Below are 18,544 nucleotides of genomic sequence, written 5' to 3' on the forward strand. Positions count from 1 at the left end.
TGGTCCCTGCTGTCACACTGAGGGAGAGAAGGGGCCAGGATTTGAAACCAGGACCCGGTTATGCCCCGTGAGTATTCTCAGCTGCAGGAGGTGGGGAGGGGGTGAATACGCTGGTGTCTTATCAGAATAAACCTTTGAAACAAAAGGGGCTTCAGTAATGAGGAGAACATCTTATCTCAGGGAACAGGGGGCCCCAGGGGAGCGGTCTCCTCCAAGTCATCCAGAACTTAGGGTCTTTACACCCATGGCTGAGCTGTCTATGGCTGGGTGGTTCATTCCATGGTCTCATTTACGGGTGGAGTGCAGTCCCAGGTGGGGGTCTCAGACCCACGGATCGGGCTGCAGTTCCAGGGTGGGGGTCTCAGTCCCAGGGTGGAAGCCACAGTCCTGGGGATAATATACAGATGCTCCTGCAGCTGTCAGAGGAGCTATGGCTTCTCATGAGTCCTTTTTAGATGGGGATCCTTTCCCTAAAGCCCTCACACACCTTCCCTTTCCCCCTTGGCCCAAGCAGACCCCCTGCCTCCCCTTGGCCACCCTGGCCACTGAAAGATGCCCCTCCCCCCCACGACTGCTTCTGACAAGTTGCAGGCTGAGAGACAAGGCTGCTGGTGGGGAGTGGGTGCCGGGCATGGAGGGACATGGGGAGGGGGCATGGAGAGGTGACTGAGCAGATGGTGCAGGGTCTGAGCCCTGGGGAGGGGTCTGGGAGTTATCCTAAAAGCCATTCGGAGCTGGGAGGGACCTGGGCCTCACTTCTTTGGGCCTCAGTTTCCCCATTCCTCATTGCGTTATTGTCAGAATTCAGGAGCTGTTGCCTTTGCAGTCTTTAATTTGGTGCCTGGCACATAACCAAAAAAAAAACCCATTGTCATCAAGTCAGTTCTGACTCATAACGACCCTGTAAGGACAGAGTAGAAATGCCCCCATAGGGTTTCCAAGGAATGGCTAGTGGATTCAAACTACTGACCTCTTGGTTAGCAGCCAAGCTCTTAACCACTATGCCACCAGGCACTATGGCCAGGCATATAGTAGGTACTCAATAAATGCACTTGTTATTTCATTCTCCTCTGAGAAGGTTTCTTGGCTGCCCAGGCACCTCCTCTAGCTCCCATAGCACTCTGGGTAGTAAGCATCTGCTTCTGCTGGAGCCCGTGGGGGCTGGAGGGTCAATCAGGGGTCCCCTGCGTTCCTGTGCCCAACACAGGGCCTGGCACAGAGCAAACAAACTAACAAAAAAACAAACCCGTTGCTGTCGAGTTGATTCCGACTCATAGCGACCCTATGGGACAGAGTAGAGCTGCCCTTGGGGTTTCCAAGGATCGGCTGGTGGGTTGGATTTGCCAACCTTTTGGTTAGCAGCGGAGCTCTTAGCTGTTGCACCACCAGGGCTCAGAGCAGGAACACAGTAAACGCAGGGTGACTGGAGGCCAACAGGGGGCGCAGGGAGGCAAAGGGAGCCTCCAGAGTGAAAGATGCTGGGAATAGCAGGCTCATTCTGCAAGGCTGGCCTCAGCCCTGACTGCAGGAGCAGATTAACCAGTAAGCATGGTACGCATGGGCTTAATTGTGTTTACTTACTAATGCCTAGTGCACAATTTCATATGGGTTTCACATCAAAAAACCCAAACCCATTGCTGTCGAGTCTATTCAGACTTATAGCAACCCTATAGGGCAAAGTAGAACTGCTCCATAGGGTTTCCAAGGAGCAGCTGGTGAATTCGAACTGCTGACCTTTTGGTTAGCAGCTGAGCTCTTAACCACTGCAACAAACAGGTGAAATTGTGCACTACATATTAGTAAATTAGCACAAGTAAGCCAGTGCGTACCTCGCTCATTGGGTAATCCGTCTCTGCCTGACTGTTCCTTGCCTCAGTGGCCCATCAACCTTGTGACCCCACCAGTGACATATCAAGTTCGTACTGTGCACTGGCCCTGGCTGGGCTGGGGACACAACAGGGAACAGGCAGCTCCTAGGCTGGGAGGTCACAGCCATGATGGGGGACAGGCAGGCAGCTGAAGGCTAGAAGGCAGGAAGGAGTGGGGCTTCTTAGAAAGAGGAGCTGGGAGGGGTTCATTTGGCCTATTGGATTGAATTTCCCTCATTTCTTGCCTGGATGCCCTCCAGCACCCAATCATCTCTCTGGCTTTCCAGTCTGAGGTTTCCTGCCTCATTCCTGGATTCCAACTGGGTCGCTCCCCACCTCTTACACCCTCCATGGCTCCCTATCACGTAGTATCACCTTGAGGAGAAAGCTGAGATTTTCTACTGGGCATTTGAACCCCTGCCCCCTCATCCCTGCTGACTTCGGGCTGTCTCACTTTCCCCCCGCCCCCTCTACCTGGAAGCACCCCATTGTCACCTGGAGAACTCCTATACAGCCCTCAAAACTCAAGGCTTGGGGGGAGATGCTGAGGTCAAGCTGGGACACAGCTAAGCGTGAGAGATGGAGAGGGGCATTGGAGGCAAAGTCCAGGAGTTGGAGTGCCAAGCCCAGCCCTTGCCACACACCCCCTCCCATTTTCTTCCCCCCTCCTTCCTGTCTTTGCAACTTGGCTCCTGCAAATCAGTGGCTGCTGCAGGGAGTGTCCAGACCTGCCCAGGCATGTCTGGATCCTGGGGGAGGTGTGGAAGGAGTTGGCTCCGGCTGATCGATCCCCCACTGCATGGTGCTGAGGAGAGGGTGGGGGTGGGGAAGGCAGAGACAATGAGCGACAGAGACAGAGACAAATAGAGAATGCGGAAATTTCCCGGGCTTTTTCTCTTCTGCAGACAGCAGGGATGAAGATTTGGAGCACTGGTCCTTGCCCTGGAACCTGGAGTCAGTCAGACCTGGGTAGAGTGACCCTGGCTCCTGACTGCCCTGCTCTGGGCTTCAGTTTCCCCTTGTGACATGGAGGTGACCATCAAACCCACCTGGCAGGGCTGGGTGTCAAGTAGTTGCTTAGTAAGTGAACGCTGTGGTTCATGTAGATCCCTGGGTGGCACAATCAGTTTGTGCTCGACTATTGGCCGCTAACCCAAAGGTCAGCAGCAGTTCCAATCTGCCAGCCGCTTCTTGGAAACCCTATGGGGCAGTTCCACTCTGTAACACATGGGGTCGCCCTGAGTCCAAATCCACTTGACAGCAACAGGCTTGGTTTTGGTTTGATTAATGGTTGGTGTACTCAAGTGAGTATGCATGTATGCAACCTGGGGTGCTGAGGGGTGCGGGGGAAAGTCCTGGAGTCACCCTGGCTGTGGCTTTCCAGGCAGTGAACACGTGAGGCCAGGCGCCTAGAGCCTCAGCTGACCTACTTCCTGCCCCGCTGGCCCCCACAGGAACCCGCACAGCCGGTCCCAAGGGCCAAGCCAACCACTTCCTTCAGACACCTGCAGTGGGGGCCCTGCTGACTCACAATCAGCTGCCCCTACCACACCCTTGAGTGCTAATGTGCGGGGGCGGGGGTGCTAATGGGGGGGTAGTGGCCGAGGCCAGGACAGGGGGAAGGCAGGTCAAGGCTCCAGAGCATCAAACAAGGAGTAATACATCAGCCCTGACTGCCGAATTAAAAGCTGCCCTTGACCAGGGGAAGAGCCATCATTGTCTTTGTCTAGATAAATTGACTTGATCACAACGCCAAACTTTCAGACATCAAAAATTCCTGTGCAATCTAGTTGTCTTCACGGGGACTCCAACTCACCGCACCGTGTGTGTGTCAGAGTAGATTTTCAGTCCACAGGGTTTTCAGCAGCTGGTTTTCCGGAAGTAGATCGCCAGGCCTTTCTTCTCAAGTGCGTCTGGGTAGATTCAAACCACCAACTTGGCAGTCAGTAGCCAAGTGTTTAACCATTTGCTCCACCCAGGGGCTCTAAAATATGCCTAACTCTCCCCAAATATTTTTTGGTTCTCCCCAAATATAGATATATAGTAAAATATGAAAATGTGTGAGGATGATCAAATTCCAATTTGAAATAGAGGTTCCCCCAAGAACTGGGGAGAGCATAACATGGGGGAAGGAGGGTACAGGCTTTCAACTGTCTTGTGAATGTTTCTTTCTTTAGCTGGGTCCATGAGTGTTTATAATTTTATTATCAATACTTTTGTCTGTGCCTGAAATGCTTCATAATCAAAAATAAAACTGATGGTAACAATTTGGCAGTTCCTCTAAGCTTTTTTTCTAAGCTAAACCTAGAGTTACCACATGACCCAGTAATTCCACTCCTAGGTACATACTCAAAAGAATTAAAAACAGGTGCTCAAACAATATGTGTACAGGAGGGTTTATAGCAGCCTATTCATGATAGCCAAAATATAATACAAATATTGTATAATTTTATTTAGACAAAATGTCCAGAACATGCAAATCCATAAAGGATTTCATTAGATCCACAATCAATGTCCATAGAGGCAGCACTCAAGAAATCAAAGGACACATGGCATGGGGGCAACTCTGCTGCCAAAGACCTCTTTTAAGTGTTGAAAAGCAAAGATGTCACTTTAAGCACTAAGGTGCACCTGACACAAACCATGGTGTTTTCAACTGTCTTATATGCATGTGAAAGCTGGACAATGAATAAGGAAGACCAGAGAAGAATTGATACCTTTGAATTATGGTGTTGGCGAAGAATATTGAATATACCACAGGCTGACAGAAGAATGAACAAATCTGTCTTGGAAGAAGTACAGCCAGAATGCACCTTAGAGGCAAGGATGGCAAGACTTCCTTTCAAGTAATTTGGACATGTTATTAGGAGAGACCAGTCCCTGGAGAAGGACATCGTGCTTGGTAAAGTAGAGAGTCAGTGAAAAAGAGGAAGACCCTCCATGAGACGGATTGACACAGTGGCTGCAAAAATGGGCTCAAGCATAACAATGATTGTGAGGATGGAGCAGGACCGGGCGGTGTTTTGTTCTCTTGTACATAGGGTCACTATGAGTCAGAAGTGACTGGAAGGCACCTAACAATGACAACATAAAGTACAGTAGTAATTGCTGGAGGCTGGGGGAGGCAGAGAAGCAGGGAGTAAGGAGTGACAGTTAAAGAGCACAGGTTTTCCCTTTGAGGTGGTAAGAATAGATAGAGGTGATGGTTCACAATATTGTGAATATACTGAAATATAGACTTTAAAATGGTGGTTGTTTTTAGGCACCATCAAGTCAATTCCAACTCATAGTGATCCCATGTATGTCAGAGTAGAACTGCCGCATGGGGTTTTCTAGGCTGTAATCTTTATGGGCAGCTCTGTTGGCCGAGTGGTTAAGAGCTCAGCTGCTAACCAAAGGGTCAGCAGCTTGAGTCCACCAGCTGCTCCTTGGAAACCCTATGGGCCAGTTTACTATGAGTTGGAATTGACTCGATGGCCTTTCTTCCATGGAGCTGCTACCAAAAACCAAACCAAACCCAACTCGTAGTGACCCTATAGGATAGAGTAGAGCTGCCCCATAGGGTTTCTAAGGAGTGCCTGTGGATTCGAACTGCCAACTTTTTGGTTAGCAGCAGTAGCTCTTAACCACTATGCCACCAGGGTTTCCATGGAGCTGCTAGATCGGTTTAAAACGCCAACCTTCCAGTTAGCAGCCCAGTGCTAAACCATTGTACCACCAGAGCTCCTTAAAATAGTAAATTTTATTTTATGTGTATTTTATCACAATACAAAGATAAAAATAATAAGCCTCTCACTACTGAAGTCACTTCGGAGGTTCACCCTTCAAAGATTGGACCAAAAAAAAAAACGTTGCCATTGAGTCAAATAGGTCAGAGTAGAACTGCCCCATAGAGTTTCCAAGGAGTGCCTGGTGGATTTGAACTGTGGACCTTTTGGTTAGCAACCATAGCGTTTAACCAGTATGCCACCAGGACAGGCCCATTAAAAAAAAAAACAAACAATAATACACGTAGCTTAACAATGTATATGAGGCTAAATGGGCACACCAGCCCAAGGGCAAGGATGAGAAGGCAGGAGGGGACAGGAAAGCTGGATTAACAGAGCAAATGGGGAATTCAAGGTCAAGAAGGGGAGAGTGTTGACATGTCATGGGTTGGCAACCAATGCCACAAAACAATATGTGTATTAATTGTTTAACTGAGAAACTAATTTGCTCTGCAAACCTTCACCTAAAGCACAATTAAAAAAAAAAAAGCCTGACTTTGCTCACCAATTAAGCACTTTTTTGGGTGCATTTCACGCTCAAGGGCATTTCAACCTGTCTCTGACCCAGAGATGATGCAGATAAACCTCTCCAGGGGAGGCAACTGACCCTGATGAAAAGAAAGTTCTGGAAGAAGCAGCACTCCCTTAGGTTCTGGAGCTGACAACAGGCTGACGGGATTCAATCTCAGTCCTCCTGACCTGGCCCAGGCTGCTGCTCCTGCCCAGCATCCGGCTCTGCTTTCAGGCTCCTCAGACAGCCTAGCACCTGGGGCTCCCTGTCTTCCATCTCCCTCCTCAGGGCCTTTGCACTTGCCGTGTCTCCTGCCAACAGCGCCCTTTCCTCCACACCCCACTTCTAGAACCTTCTCTTCCTTTGCCAGTTGAAAGTAGGCCTCGCACATAAGAGGGGTTCAGGTAGAAGAAACTCCATCAAAAGGGATAGAAATGTGGAAAAGAATTTCAAATTCTCATGGAATGCAGACTTTGTGGAGCCGTTGAGGCTGGATGAATCCCGGAAACTATTGCCCTTAGATAATCTTTAAACCTTAAACCAGAACTATCCCCTGAAGCCTTCTTTAAACCAAACAATAGTTTGACTTAACTAGTAAAGAATGTCCTCCTTGAACCTAAAGTCCGTTAACTGAGGAAAAGGCAGTTTTTTTGTTTTTTCTTTTTTTTTTATTGTACTTTAGGTGAAAGTTTACGGCTCAAGTTAATCTCTCATACAAATTTTTATACACATATTGTCATATGACACTAGCTGCAATCCCTACAATGTGACTGCACACTCCCCCTTTTCACTTCGGATTTCCTGTATCCATTCAACCAGCTCCTGTCCTTTCCGGCCTTCTCATGCTGCCTCTGGATAGGAGCTGCCCATTTGGTCTCGTGTATCTGACTGAGCTAAGAAGCACATGCTTCATGAGTATTATTTTGTTTTATAGTCTTGTCTAATCTTTGTCTGAAGAGTGGTCTTCAGGAATGGTTTTAGTTCTGGGTAACAAAGTATGGGGGGCGGTGCGTGGCTTCAGGGGTTCCCCCCTTCTCAGTCAAACCATTAAGTCTGGTCTTTTTATGTGAATTTGAGTTCTGTTCCACACTTTTCTCCCGCTCTGTCAGGGACTCTGTTGTGTTCCCTGTCAGGGTGGTTTCAGGCTGATGGAGTCTCTGGGTTATGTGGCCCTTTTGAAAAGACAGTCTCTTTAACAAATGGTGCTGGCATAACTGGATATCCACCTGCAAAAAAATGAAACCAGACCCCCATACCTCACACCATGCACAAAAACTAACTCAAAATGGATCAAAGACCTAAATATAAAATCTAAAATGATAAAAATCATGGGAGAAAAAATAGGGGCAACACTAGGAGCCCTAATATATGGCATAAACAGTATACAAAACATTACTAACAATGCACAAACATCAGAAGAGAAACTAGACAATTGGGAGCTCCTAAAAGTCAAACACCTCTGCTCATCCAAAGGCTTCACCAAAAGAGTAAAAAGAGAAACTACAAACTGGGAAAAAATTTGGGGCTATGACATATTCGATAAAGGTCTAATCCGTAAAACCTGCAAGATACTGTAAAACCTCAACAACAAATAGACAAATAACCCAATTAAAAAATGGACAAAGGATACTAACAGATACTTTACCAAAGAAGACATTCAGGCAGCTGACAGATACATGAGGAAATGCTCACAACCATGAGCCATTAGAGAAATGCAAATCGAAACTACAATGAGATACCATCTCCCCCCACCAAGGCTGCACTAATCCAAAACACACAGTATAATAAATATTGGAGAGGTTGTGGAGAGATTGGAACACTTATGCACTGGTGGTGGAAATGTAAAATGGTACAACAATTTTGGAAAACAATTTGGCACTTCCTTAAAAAGTTAGAAATAGAAGTACCATACAACCCAGCAATCCCACTCCTTCGAATATATCCTAGAGAAGTAAGAGCTGTCACACGAAGAGACATATCCACACCCATGTGCCCTGCAGCACTGTTCACAACAGCCAAAAGAAGGAAACAACCTAGGTGCCCATCAACAGATGAACGGATAAACAAATTATGGTACAGACGCACAATGGAACACTACGTAACGATAAAGAACAATGATGAATCCACGAAACATCTCTCAACATGAATGAATCTGGAGGGCATTATGCTGAGTGAAATTAGTCAGTCACAAAAGGACAAATATTGTATGAGACCATTATTATAAGAACTCGAGAAAGATTTAAACACAGAAAAAAGCATTCTTTGCTGGTTCCAAGGGTGGGGACAGAGTGAGGGGGAATTCACTAACTAAATAGTAGACAAGGATCAACTTGGGTGAAAGGAAGGACAAGACACAATATAGGGGAAGTCAGCACAACTGGACCAAAGCAAAAACTAATAAGTTTCCTGGACACATTCAAACATTTTGAGGGACAGAGTAACTGGGGCTGGGGCCTGGGGACCATAGTTTTGGGGGACATCTAGGTCAATTGACATAACAAAGTTTATTAAGAAAATGTTCTGCATCCCATTTTGGTGAGTGGCACCTGGGGACTTAGAAGCTTGAGAGGGGCCACCTGAGACACATCAATTGGTCCCATGCCACTTGGAGCAAAAGAGAATGAAAAAACTAAAGACACAAGGAAAACAGTAGCTCAAGGGACTGAAGGACCACATTAACCAGAGACTCCACCAGCCTGAGACCAGAAGAATTAGATGGTGCCGGGCTACCACCAATGACTGCCCTGACAGGGAACACAACAGAGAGTCCCGGACAGAGCAGGAGAAAAGTGTAAACAGAACTCAAATTCACGTAAAGAGACCAGACTTAATGGTCTGACAGAGACTGGAGGAACCCTCAGACTATGGCCCCTGTACGCTCTGTTAACCCAGAACTGAAACCATTCTCGAAGCCCACTCTTCAGATGAAGATTACACAGGGCTATAAAACAAAAAATAATACTCGTGAAGAGTGTGTTTCTTAGTTCAATCAGATACACAAGACCAAATGGGCAGCTCCATCCAGAGGCAGGATGAGAAGGCAGGAAGGGACAGGAACTGGCTGAATGGACACAACGAACCTGGGGTGTAAAGGGGGAGTGCACTGTCATGTTGTAGGAATTGCAACTAATGTCACAGAAGAATATGTGTATAAATTTTTGTCTGAGAAATTAACTTGAGCTGTAAACTTTCACCTAAAGCCAATTTAAAAAAAAAAAAAAAAGAACGTCTGTCTTGAGACTTGTGCTGTTTTCAAGAACTATATCAAATCGACAAAAGCAACTTGAAAGGTTACTGAGGAAGCTTAGCGGGCAGTGAGTTTATGTAAACAGGGGAGGAACAATTCAGAAAAGGAGAGTGAGAACGGTTGCACAACTTGAAGAATGTAACCAGTATCGCTGAATCATACATGTAGGAATTATTGGTTTGTATTTTGCTGTGTATATTTTCAACAAAAAAATAGAATAAATTATTATTTTTTTAAAGAGTCGATCAGGGATTATGTGTGGAGTGAACAAGTGAGCAGATAATTAGATGATTGCCTGGTGGTTTCCATGAAAGCACCGAGGTCACTGCCCCTTGTGTGAGTACAGAGGAGAGAGATGCATGTGTTCACCCAGCTGGGGTCTGTCAAGGGCCAGAGGGGCCAAGCCACCTGCCCAAGATCCCACAGCAGGAAACGCCAGTCAGAATTTGAACCCAGCTCTCTCTTCTCCAAGCCTGGGCTCTCCCACAGCCTAGGGGTTGCAGGCCCTCTCCCTGCGGGCCCCAAGGTGAGCCTGCACCATTTCATCTCTGACTCACCCCTGGGGCAGCAATGCCCCCTCTCTTAGAGGCTTGGAGTGAGAAAGGGCAGGCTTGGGTTCAGCTGTCCACGCTGGAGCCCCAGCCACGCTAATTCCTGGCCTCAATTTTATCGTCTGTGAAATGGGCATAAACTGTCCATCTCACCTGGTTGGGTGAAGATTATGTTTTAAGAAGCACCTGACACACAGCTGATGCTTCAGTTTTTTCCCCTGGTATTGATTTCTCCACTCCAAGAAATCCCTAGTCCACCTGTACCTCCATCGAGGGGTCTCATGGCCCTTCTCTGGTGTTATGGATTGAATTGTGTCTCCCCAAAATATGTGTTGGAATCCTAACCCCTGTACCTGTGGATGGGATCCCATCTGGGAATAGGGTTTCTTTGTTCTGTTTATGAGGCCATATCTGTATAGGGTGTGTCTTAAACCTAATCACCTTTGATATAAAAAAAAAAAAAAGCAGATTAGATACAGAGAGAAGCAAGCACAATGGGGAGAACAATAGATGTCATGTGGAGACCACCAAGGAACTGAGGAACAGAAACTGAAAGGGACAAGGACTCTTCCCCAGAGTGGACAGAGAGAGAAAGCCTTCCCCTAGAGCCAGTGCCCTGAATTTGAATTTCCAGCCTCCTGACCTGTGAGAAAACTGTTCTTCAAAAGCCATCTACTTGTGGTATTTTTGCTATCTCAGCCCAAGGAGAGTAAGGCAACAGGGAAGAAAGCCCTGTGAAGACAGCTCCAGAGACTGCTGTGATGCTGCCACAAGCCAAGGAACACCTACAGCCTGTCAGAAGCTGGAAAAGGCAAGTTAAGGACCCTCACCTAGAGCCTCCAGAGCGAGTGTGGCCCTGCTGACACCTTGGTTTCCAACTTCAAGCCTCCAGAACCGTGAGGGAATAAACTATGATTTTAAGCCACTCAGTTTGTGGTACACTGTTACAGCAGCCACAGGAAATTAAAATAGTGACTCTGGGTCCTTGAGAAGCCCCTGGTCTGGGGGGGAAAGAGCCAGACACAAACCCACACCCTGCCCTGTGCCATGAGTGTGGGGCCAGAGGGAGGAGTCTCAACCTGAGGCCACCTGGGGAAAGGCAGGGAAGACTTCCTAGAGGAGAAGGCATTGAAGCTGCGGTTTAAAAGATGAATAGGAATTTGCCAGCGGGGACCATTCCTTTCAAGCCAACATGCCCAGGCTTGTCTCACCCCAGCTCCAGCTGAAGCTGAGACACCACTGACTAACAACCTAGAGTGATATAGCTATAAGTTCTAAACGATTGGGGTTACAGCTCTAACCAAGACACACCTGCTAGGTGGATAACATCACTCCTACTTTATGGGCTGGGAAACTAAGATCTACAGAGGTTCGATGATGCCCCAAAGCATCAGGGCTAAACCCAGATTCATGCCCATGGCTGGCTCTGGCACTGATGGCGCAGGCAGGTACCAGGCAAGAGAGGTCCACTGCAATGGGGGTGCCACTTCTCCCCACCCTGTGGACCTGCAGGGATGTATGAATCAGAGTTGTTCTGCCTCCCCCAAGTCTCCTGGCAGCACCATGCTCACCTCTGAATACAGAGCAAACAGTAAAGTGGGATTGTGGGTTTTCTGTGTGTGTTTGATCAAGGCGGCTAGATCAAGAGCAGGCAAGGGGAATCAATTCAGGGAGGGTTCAGCCTGACTCAGCTCTGTGCTGTGTCACCTGACAGAATGACAGGGTCAGCAAGGACGCAGCGACCTGGTCGCTGAGCTCATTGCTGGCCAACTGCCTACCACCCGGCCCTCATGCCTCCCAGCTTACCCACGGCTGCCCATGAGGTCACCAACCAAAGATTTTGGGACAGGGAGCCAGACAGGCCTGTGGCCAGCATTCCAGGGTTTGGTCAAGTGGAAACCATGGGGGACCGGCCTCCAAGTGATGTCCCCTCAAGTGTACACCACAGAGAACTGAAACGAGTGTTCAGATAAAAACTTGTCCATGAGTGTTCATTGCAGCACTATTTACAACAGTCAAAAGGTGCAAACAAACCAAATAGCCATCAACGGATGAATGAATTAACAAAACGTGGTCCATCCATACAATGGAGTAGTGAAAAAAACTCACTTCTGTCGAGTGGCTTCCAACTCAAGGCAATCCCATGTGTTACAGAGTAGAACCGCTCCACAGGGTTTTCAAGGCTATAAGCTTTACGGAAGCAGACTGCCAGGCCTTTTTGCCATGGCACCACTGGGTGGGCCTGAACTGCCCATCTTTAGATTAGTAGCCGAGCTCAAACCATTAGTGCCACCCAGGGACCTAAGGGAATATTAGTCATAAGGAATGAAGCGCTAATACATGCTACAAGGTGAGTGTACCTCAAAAACATGCTGAGTGAAAGAAGCCAAATGCAAAAGGCCATATAGAATATGATTCCATTTATATGCAATGTCCAGAACAGGCACACGCATAGAGACAGAAAGTTGATTAGTGGTTGCCTAGGGCTTGGGGAGGAGATCAGGGAGTGACTTCTAATGGGTATGGAGTTTCTTTTGGGAGGATGAAGTGTTCTGGAACTAGATAGAGGTATGGTTGTACAACATTGTGAAAGTACTAAATGATACTGAATTGTTCACTTTAAAATGGTTATTCTATGTGGAGCCACATTCTTGGGCAACAAGAGACAAAGAGTCATTGGCTCATGAAAACTCCCAGGGGAGTTGGGGAGGCACAAATGAGCGATGGTCTGGGGGCTACTCCTCACAGGCTTCCCATCCCCTCTTCTTCCAGAAGATACCAGGCATCCCGCCCAGGCTCAAATTAGGCCTGTGTGGATGCATGCGAGGTTGCCATGACAACAACCTGCCCATCCTACTCACCCCCCATGTGGTGCTCAAAGCCTGATATTCAATTAGTGAAGGCATCCAGTTTTCCCTACTGATCTTGGAGGAAGGCTGACTTGGACAGTGACCCTTTTATCCTCTACCCCATGCCAGCCCTACGCCATGGTGGCCTTCCCTGGCCTGGCTGAGTCACCCCCACATTCTGCCATTCACAGTCCCCTAACCATTGGGGCCAGGAAGCCTGAAGCAGGCATCAGGGGTTGTCCCAGCAACTAGGAGTAGTGAACAGTGGAGGGAGGTCAAGGCACCCAGGGGAAACTTTGCTCCTGGGGACCCCCTACCCCTCTACCATCTGCCAGCTGAAACTGACATGGCCCTGCCTACCCTTAAACCCGCAGTACACAAATTCCCTGCCATCTCTTCTTTTACCTTGCTGAGGGACTGGGGCCTGGAGTAGCTTCATTCCTGCCTCCAGCCCTCAAGGAGCCCCCAATGTGAGAAAGACAGAGCCAGGCATGACACTTCCAGTCCTGTGGGGTCACGGCTGGGCCAGAAGAATGGGGGGACAGTGGGAAGAAACCAGCTCAGCCTAGAAGGGTAATGCCACAGAAAGCTTCCTAGAGGAGGGGCTTTTTGAGTAGGGTTTTGAAGAATGAGTAGGAGTTCCCCCCCAAAAGCAATAAGTAACAGTAAGAACAACACCCAGTTTTTCAAGCACCTACTGTGTGCCTGGGCCAGTGTGTCACACCTCCTTCAACTACCTTTTCAGTGAAAGTTTCAGCCCCTATTTTCCAGGTGAGGAAACGGAGGTTCTGAGGAGAGGAATGGCTTGCCCAGGTCACACTTTCTGGCTCTTTCTCCTCCTCTTCCTTTGTTTCCAGCATCTTCAAACTTTGACCCTCACCAGAGAGGGGACTGGAGAAAGACCAGTTAACAACCTGTGATATGCAGAAGATACAACCTTGCTTTGTGGAAGCAAAGAGGACTTGAGGCACTTACTGATGAAGATCAAAGACTACAGCCTTCAGTATGGATTACACCTCAACATAAAGAAAACAAAAACCCTCACAACTGGACCAATAAGCAACACCATGATAAATAGGGAAAATATTCACATTGTCAAGGGTTTCATTTTACTTGGATCCACAATCAACAGCCACGGAAGCAGCAGTCAAAAAATCAAACAATGCATTGCATTGGGCAAATCTGCTGCAATACACCTCTTTAGAGTATTAAAAAGTAAAGATGTCACTTTGAGAACTAAGGCGCTCCTGACCAAGCCATGGTATTTCAGTTGACTCATATGCACGCAAAAGCTGGATGCGACCCTTAAGGTTGTATGTCAACTTGGCTGGGCCATGAATCTCAGTGGTTTGGTAGTTATGATGTAGTTTGGCAGTCATATGATGATGTGATCGCTTCCATGATGAGATTTGATACAATGTGATCATCTCCATGATGGGATCTGCTATGAGTAGACCATCAGCTGAAAGGGAGTTTCCTTGGGGTGTGGACTTTCTGGCAAGGCTTGTAGGCTTTTGCTCACTCTGGATCCTGCAGCTGGCTCCTGTTAGTCTGGCCTCCAGTTCTTGGAACTTGAGCTAGCAGCTTCCCTGCCATCTTGCCTGCCAGTCTTGGGATTCCTTGGTCTTCCCAGTATGTGAACAATAGCCCTGCTGTTTGACCTGCTGATCTTGGGTTCACCAGTCCCTGCAGCTACGTTAATCAGGAGAAGCCTCCAGCCTGACCCCAGGGTCTTTCAACAAGCAAGGTTATGTTATCTGCATATTGCACGTTGTTAACGAGTCTTCCTGGAATTCTGATGCCTCATTCTTCATATAGTCCAGCTTCTCAGCTTATTTGCTCAGCATACAGATTGAATAAGTGTGGTGAAAGATACAACCCTGACTCAACCTTTCCTGACTTTAAACCATGCAACCTTGTTCTGTTCGAATGACTGCCTCTTGATCTATGTACAGGTTCCTCAAGAGCACAGTTAAGTGTTCTGGAATTCCCACTCTTCTCGATGTTATCCATAATTTGTTGTGATCCACAGAGTCAAATGCCTTTGCTTAGTCAATAAAACACAGGTGAACATCTTTATGGTATTCTCTGCCTTCATCCAGGATCCATCTGACATCAGCAATGATATCCTTTGTTCCATGTCTTCTTCTGGATCCGGCCTGAATTTCTGGCAGTTTCCTGTTGATATATTGCTGCAGCCGCTTTTGAATGATCTTCAGCAAAATTTTACTTGCATGTGATACTAATGATATTGTGCAATAATTTCCACATTCAGTTGAATCACCTTTTTTGGGACTAGGCATAAATATGGATCTCTTCTAGTCGGTTGGCCAAGTAGTTGTCTTCCAAGTTTCTTGGCTGAGATGAGTGAGCACTTAAAGCTCTGCATCCAGTTGTTGAAACATCTCAATTGGCATTCCATCAATTCCTGGTGCCTTGTTTTTCACCAATGCCTTCAGGGCAGCTTGGGCTTCCTCCTTCAGTACCATCAGTTCTTGATTATATGCTACCTACTGAAGTGACTGAACATCGACTGATACTTTTTGGTACAGTGTCTCTGTGTATTCCTTCCATTTTCTTTTGATGTTTCCTGCATTGTTCAGTACTTTGCCCAAAGAATTCTTCACTATTGCAACTCGAGTCTTGAATTTTTTCTTCAGTTCTTTCAACTTGAGAAACGCCGAGCGTGTTCTTCCCTTTTGGTTTTCTAACTCCAGGTCTTTACTCAGGTCATGTAATACTTTACTTTGTCTTCTCGAGCAGCCCTTTGAAATCTTCTGTTCAGCTGTTTTACTTCATCATTGCTTCCATTCGTCATAGCTACTTGATGTTCAAGAGCAAGTTCCAGAGTCTCTTCTGACATCCATTTTGGTCTTTGCTTTCTTTCCTGTCTTTTTAATGATGTTTTGCTTTCTTCACGTATGATGTCCTTGATGTCATTCCACAACTCTTCTTGTCTTTGGTCATTACTGTTCAATGCATCAAATCTATTCCTGAGATGGTCTCTAAATTCAGGTGGGATATACTCAAGGTTGGACTTTGGCTCTTGTGGACTTGTTTTAATTTTCTTCAGCTTCAGCTTGAACTTGCGTATGAGCAATTGATGGTCTGTGGTACGGTCAGCCCCTGGCCTTGTTCTGACTGATGATATTGAGCTTTTCCATCATCTTTTTCCACAGATGTAGTCAATTTGATTCCTGTGTATTCCATCCAACGAGGTTCACGTGTATAGTCACCGTTTATGTTGTTGAGAAAAGGTATTTGCAGTGAAGAAGTCATTGGTCTTGCAAAATCCTATCATGTGATCTCTGACATTTCTATCACCAAGGCCATATTTTCCAGCTACTGATCCTTCTTTGTTCCCAACTTTTGTATTCTGATTAGCAGTAATTATCAATACATCCTGATTGCATGTTCCATCAATTTCAGACTGCAGAAGTTGGTAAAAATCTTCGGTTTCTTCATCTTTGGCCTTAGTGGCTGGTAGGTAATTTTGAATAATAGTCATATTAACTGGTCTTCCTTGTAGGCATATGGATATTGTCCTGTCACTGACCGTGTTGCACTTCAGGATTGATCTTGAAATGGTCTTTTTGACAATGAATGCAACATTGTTCCCTTTCAATTTGTCATTCCTTGCATAGTAGACCATATGGTTGGTTTGACTCAAAATGGTCAATACCAGTTCATTTCAGCTTACTATGCCTAGGATGTTGGTGTTTATGGGTTCCATTTCATTTTTAACAACTTCCAATTTTCCTAGATTTGTACTTTGTACATTCCAGGTTTCGATTATTAATGGGTGTTTGCAGCTGTTTCTTCTCATTTTGAGTCGTGCCACATCAGCAAAGGAAGCTTCTGAAAGCTTGACTCCATCAACGTCATTAAGGTCAACTCTACTTTGAGGAGGCAGCTCTTCCCCAGCCATCTTCTGAACGCTTTTCAACCTGAGGGGCTCATCTTCCAGCACGATATCAGACAGTGTTCCGCCGCTATTCATAAGGTTTTCACTGGCTAAATCTTTTCAGAAGTAGACCGCCAGGTCCTTCTTCCTAGCCTGTCTTAGTCTGGAAGCTCAGCTGAAACCTGTCCACCATGGGTGACTCTGCTGCTATTCGAATACCATTGGCATAGCTTCTAGCATCACAGCAACGTGCAAGCCCCCACTGTAGGGCAAACTGACAGAGACGTGGGGGGGGGGGGGGTTGAAGGTAGGTCACTAATAATATCTTCTGACCAGTGAGCCCACTAGGTTGGAATAATGTTCTCATTTCACCGAGGAGGATACTGCGGTTCAGAGAGGGAGCAGGCCCCTAGCTTCTGCGAGACCTGCACCCCTCCCCCACAAAGCACCCCAGCCCTGCAGCAGCCCCCGAAATGTTTATTCTGCACACGAGAGCTGCCTGCAGGGACCGGGCAGACAGGGCCAACGAACTCTAGAGAATGTAAAGGTCTGTGGGCTAGCGTCCGCTCCGACCCAGCTTAGAGAGCAACTGGCAGAGCGGTGCTGCGGGCCGGCGGGACCAAACCGCAGCATCCTTCTCCGATGCTGCGGCTGCTCATACTGCTGATCTCGCTGCTGCCGCGGGGGGGCGCCCTGGCCCTGGCCCGGCACGTAGGTCCCGGAATTCCCCAACGCGCTCCCCGGGTCTCGACGCCTCCAAACTCCAGGAGTGGACCAGTTGGGGAGTGAATGAGAATAATAAAGATTCCAACTCTGACGCCAGCCGTATTGGCCAATTACTGACCTCCGAGCGTGAGTGGAATCTCGGACTCCCCCCTGGGCAGCCCCCAAGTCTAACCAGTTGTTGCGAGTGAGAGAGCCCAGGCCAGCCTCTGAGCCTCAGTTTCCACATATGTTCACCGGGGCAGGAACGCCCGGTCCCGGCTCAGGGCTAATGGGGATGCTCGCGGGGCCCCTAGAGACCTGACAGAGCCGGGCTCAGCCAACGTGAGTTGTTATAACCCCTCCCCAGATCGCAGATGGGGAAACTGAGGCCCAAGGGAGGTCAGCCACTCTGCTAAAGGCGACAGCCCTTAGAGAACCCAGGGAAGGGGAAGGGTAGGGGCGTGGTCCCTGCTCGCAGAAGGGCGTGGAGGGGCTGTAACAGTCTGAGGACCCGGTGGGGGAGGAGGAGAGGCGCGGCAGGATCGGCACTTGCCTGGGCTCTTTCCGAGTCTGATGCAATCGCAATCGCGCCTGGGCGCTGCCTAGGGCTCGCGCAGAAGGTGCGCTCGGGGATTTTCCCATCTGCTCGCCCCCCACGGGAGCTCCAAGGACGCAAAGTGCAGGGCGAGGTCTGGGCTGCGCTGGGACACGGGGGACTGGAAGAGGGGATGCGGCAGGGAAAGCGCTATAATCCCGCCCTGATTCACCTGATCCCGCCTGTACTGTAACCCGTGTGTTCTCTCTGACCCTAGAGACTGCGGCAGAGCTATTACATAAGCAGCTCCCAGACGTGTAGCAGCCTTAGCGTCTGAAGGGCCTGGGGGACTCGAGGCTCTGGGATCTAGGGGCCCTGGGCCTTTCGGGAGCATTCATTTCCCAGATGTAGGAACAAAGGTTTAGAGCCCTGGGCACTGGCGCTGGGTGCTATAGCCCCAGCCTGGGCACTTAGTAGGCCTTCAGTCAAATGGTTTGACTGACAGAAGGAGGCAGAGCCAGCGTTTGAATCTAGGCCTCTCTAAATATCGTGTATACATTCATTCGGGTTTTTTTTTTTTTTTTTTTAATTAAGCAGCTACTGTGTG

The sequence above is a fragment of the Elephas maximus genome, chromosome 3 (assembly GCF_024166365.1).
Source record: "Elephas maximus indicus isolate mEleMax1 chromosome 3, mEleMax1 primary haplotype, whole genome shotgun sequence".
Taxonomy (NCBI): Eukaryota; Metazoa; Chordata; class Mammalia; order Proboscidea; family Elephantidae; genus Elephas; species Elephas maximus.